The sequence below is a fragment of the Palaemon carinicauda genome, chromosome 4 (genome assembly GCF_036898095.1).
Source record: "Palaemon carinicauda isolate YSFRI2023 chromosome 4, ASM3689809v2, whole genome shotgun sequence".
Classification (NCBI taxonomy): domain Eukaryota; kingdom Metazoa; phylum Arthropoda; class Malacostraca; order Decapoda; family Palaemonidae; genus Palaemon; species Palaemon carinicauda.
Window position 1 is genome coordinate 198,275,811 of NC_090728.1, and position 5,000 is coordinate 198,280,810.

A 5,000-nucleotide genomic window follows, 5' to 3' on the forward strand; every position below is an offset into this window, starting at 1 on the left:
GGAGAACACGCCTCCAGCTCTTTTGGGAGTGTTAACAGCTACTGACCAGGATGTTTGGGCAATGGGTCACGGGCCTCCTTTCAATCTCTCCTTGGCACCATCCAATCCACCGCAAATTACGGCTCATGTTAATGTGAAATTTATTTCGTGTGAGTAACTCTTCTCATTCTTTTTCGTTTGGTCGTCAATATAAAGATGACATTAAAATGGAAATAAAACTGCAGACTGCGAATAAATAAACTACGGGCACAACAAATAGGTCTTCCTACGAATGGACTAATTGTTTAAGCAATATAAATGGAAATCAATCAGACGCAGACTCTATGAAGAAGGGTCAAGTGCTTTGATATAACTTCCATATCATTAATGCAGATAATTTATCTGAAACATCTTGCTTATTCATTTACATCATCTGACAGTCATTTAAGTGTAATGCTATAAATTTCTCACATATCCTTATGGTGATTACTTCAGAAGTTATAAAGATCAACAAAATTGAATGGTTATGTGCCTTTTACATAAAACACTGATCTTATTTCCCATTCTACCTACGGTGGTATTTTACTTTTTTCTTGAGATTTCCAATGCAACATTCATGAGTGATCAATAGCAAGTAAATGCCATGGGGAGCATAATTACACTTAAGTATTTTATTCTAATTTTGGATTGAAAATATATCTTTGGGTTACGGTAGTGTAGCCTCATTTCCTTCTTTAATTTATTTATTGTTCTGCCATTTCATATGATAATATTTTTTAAATCCATAATGATAATGGCAATTTGATGCATATCAGCAACCATAGGTAGCTCGCTCAGTGCAGAGTTTTTTTTTTTAAATTTTCTTATTTCGGTTTTCTATTCCTAACTTTCTTTGACAGTGTGTGTTGTTCAAAATACTAAATAAATAAAAGATCCTCCTCTTTTGATATTTTACCGTTCATATTTTGTAAACATAAAAACGTTTGTTATTACCCTTTTAAATACTTGTATCCTTAGATGAACTGTGAGAAAAAAAATAAGAAAAATTATTATAAGTTGCAATTTGGCAAGTTGGTATCTTTTCAAATATACTAGAACTACTCATTCTTTTTTTTTCGTCTTCTTTTTCCTAGGTTTGATGTTCCTCTGCTTGGTTGACTTATTATACAACACTATGTAAATTCTAGATAAACCTATAGGAAAATTTTACTGTTAATCAAATACTGGTCAATCACGCAGATATGTAAGAACATTGTCCCCGACAAGTAGTTACCGGGCGAGAAAAACATTTGAGAAAGGATGCATGAATAAAGACGAAATTTATAAGAAAAATATTCGTCGTATCAAGTGTTTAAACCTATAAATATTTCATTCAATTTTTGTGGCCAATCCATGAAAATTATTGTATGGTGATTCCAAAAATTCCCCATCCAAGTGTACATTTCCTTATAAAGGGGAAAAGTGGAATCAGTGAAGGGTTGCTGATAGACGATTTTCAAAAGAAAATTCCTCATTAATATGTAGATTTGTATATATATCAGTAGTCAGTATAAGTTTATATTACTTGTGTTTTATATTTCTATAATCAACGAATAAAAGTCACATGAAAGCAATACTAAAAGTAAATCTATTAACACAGGTTTTATTCAAAGAAAATTTAACCTAATCCAACCTTACCAGTAAAAGGCTCCCCTAATATACAGATTTAGACAGTGGCAGAGGAGGCGCCGAGGTTTGGATAAAGGAACCCCTCGATCGCGAACAACATCGTGAGCTGTTTGTTGGAATCCTCCTAACGGATGCTGGTGGATTATCAGTGACCCAGAATATCAGGATAATTGTCGATGACGTCAATGACAATCCGATGAAACCTGCGTCCAAAATAGTTTACCTTTGGAAGACCCAGGTAATCTAAAGATTAATCTATTGTCTTCATGGAATGATTCTGAATACTGATGACGCCTAGTTGCAGTAGTAATTCATTGTTATTCTTTCTTGTTTGTAAAACTACTAACTATTTGCATGAGGAAGATAAATCAGATAAAGAAGAAACTTTCGTGTAGGTAAAATTTATTTAATTTGCGTGCAAGACAATTGAACGCATACAAATTTATCTGTTGGGTTTATAAATCTAATGAAATAGAAAAAATATTCCTCTGTAAACTCAAAGTTTTCTAGTTAAATTCTTTTATAAAACTAAATTCTTGGCAACCACCATTTCCTTGTTGGGAAAACTTCACTCAATTGTTAAAAACAAAAGAAAATACCAAAAAAAAAAATAACATTTGACTTTCCCTCCCCCCCACCTCACCTTCTTCCCCTGCGGCCAGAGTGGAAACTCGGAGTCCCCTCTTGGTCGTGTTTACGTGGATGATCCTGACGACTGGGACATCAAAGACAAGAGTTATCACTGGCTGGGCCAACCTCACCCTATTTTCTCCCTCAATACCGAAGATGGCACTATCTTCGCCTCCAGTCAGGTCCGAGAAGGAAGGTAAGAAAAGGAAGGGTTGGGAATCACTTTTCCTGTTATATATTTCAAAGATGATGGTGTGGTTAAAATTCTTCTACCTGTATGATTATAGAGCCACTCTAAATTACCTTAATTGCAGTTACTTTTCTTCATAATTTATCTTTAACTGCAATTCAGTTGCCGACCGATTGCTGACCACGAAGTCAAATGAGCTTTGGTCTGTAGTATTATTTATCTAACCAATTTTCCCGGTTCCTCTTCACTCTACTAATTTAGATTTTTCATCGATCAAGTAGATTATTTCAATATTATTTTTAATCCAAACTTCTGAGAGCGAGGAAACAGAAATATAAATATCTTAGAATGGTTTGGTTTTGAAAGTTAGAGAAAATGTAAAATACAATGTAAATATTATCCTTTTTTCAAAAGAAAAGTCCTTATATCGTCGCTTAATTTTTTTCTAAATAGAAATTTGTTGAGTGGTGACTTGAACTAACCATTAAAAAATAGTTACTAAAAACTAAAGATTGAATTTCAGATTTATGCTCTTCACTTTGAAAACATGGTTCAACCAATTTGGCACAGAATTTCCATTGTTGTTGTGAACCTATATATCAATTCGAAACCTAACTTTAACAAACATAACAGAGGATCTTCATCTGTTATTCATAACTTACTGATAACAGTAGGATTAAACATTTCTCCACACACCTCAACATGTATATATGACTTTGTTCTCGGTGACTAGATATGAGCTGCAGTTTGCAGTTTCCGACGACTTTTGGGGTCAGCAGATGGTACCCGCCAACGTTACTGTCATCGTCCGTCAACTGACACAGGAAGCTCTTGCCCATTCTACGTCCATCATCCTGACGCCAACAAATCCAAAAAAACTCACATCTGGTTGGACCCCTCTGGTAAGTGAGTATTGTGTATGTGCGTGTGTCTGTGTGTGTGCAAAAGACGATTTTGAATTAATAACTATCCATGTGATATTCCCAAATATTATTCTTAAAAGTTACTTTCAGCGTTGTTAAAACTTAAAGAACACATTTCTCTCAGACAGCCCTTCGTCCACCAATATTTGCATCGCCTAGTCTTTAGTAAAAATAGCATTATAAGAATTTTTCATATTTGCATAAATATTTTCTCGTTATGATATTCACTTACATCATTGAACTATATCCCTTTTAGAATAAACACAGTGTTTTTAATGCAAGTGCATTGGAAATGTAATAATGTTACCGAACAAATTTTATGGCATTTTGACTGACGGCAAAATTTTGAGGCAATTTCAAATAAAATAAAAGTGACTTAAAAATTCTTTCTTACCGATATTAATATTTATTTATCAAATGCAGCATTTTGCATACACACACACACACACACACACACACACACACACACATATATATATATATATATATATATATATATATATATATATATATATGTTTATATATATATATATATATATATATATATATATATATATATATATATATATGTATATATATTAATATATATATATATATATATACATATATATATATATATATATATATATATATATATATATATATATATATATATATATATATATATATATATATATATATATATATATGTACACATATATATATATATATATATATATATATATATATATATATGTATATATATATATATATATATATATATATATATATATATATATATATATATATATGCGTGTATTAGTTGGTGTGGTTATGTGGGTATATATGTATGTGCGTGTGTGTGTTAGTGTGATAGGTGGCCGACTGTGCACAATGATGAAAAAATACATGTAAAATAAGGGAAATGAAAATACAACACAAGATGCATAATGGAATAGAAAGTGAGTGAAATAATATTTGAATAAAGCGATGGATTAAACCTTTCTATTTGGTTTCTTACAAGAATACACGTACCAATAATACGGTGTCAAATCTTAGTTCCTTCGCTTAAAAGTACCCAAGAGTCTTATTACAAAGCAGTTTTCATGTACCTTGTATCATATCATTGAGGTAAACAGAATTCATCTTACGATTACTTCAACTTTCATCATCATCATAATCATCATCACCTCCTACTCCTATTGACGCAAAGGGCCTCAGTTAGATTTCGCCAGTCGTCACTATCTTGAGCGTTCGATTTAATACCTCTCCATTCTTCATCTCTTATGTCATGTTTCATATTCCTCAGCCATGTAGTCCTGGGTCTTCCAACTTTAAATTTAAATCTACAGTAAGAGTCAAATATAATCAACATACAAAGTTTGAGTGTTCATTTGGTTTTATAGTTTTCCAAACTAACCAGTCCCTCAATTTTGATATCCAAATTTTATAACCTATGACAGCAATCCATGTCATTTATTAATTTCATATTTCTCTTTCTGAAAAACTACCAATATAGATATTTTGATATAATAAAAAAAATTACAAACATAAAAAAAAAAAAAAAAAATATCGGTGGATACTTTTGCGATAATAGTTTTCTTGATTAAAACTCTAGTGCGCTAAAATAT

General features: G+C 31.6%; 1 pseudogene; it reads left to right on the forward strand.

The window, feature by feature from the left end:
• LOC137639832 (putative neural-cadherin 2) overlaps positions 1 to 5,000 on the forward strand; it is a 77,923-nt pseudogene that overhangs the window by 28,777 nt on the left and 44,146 nt on the right.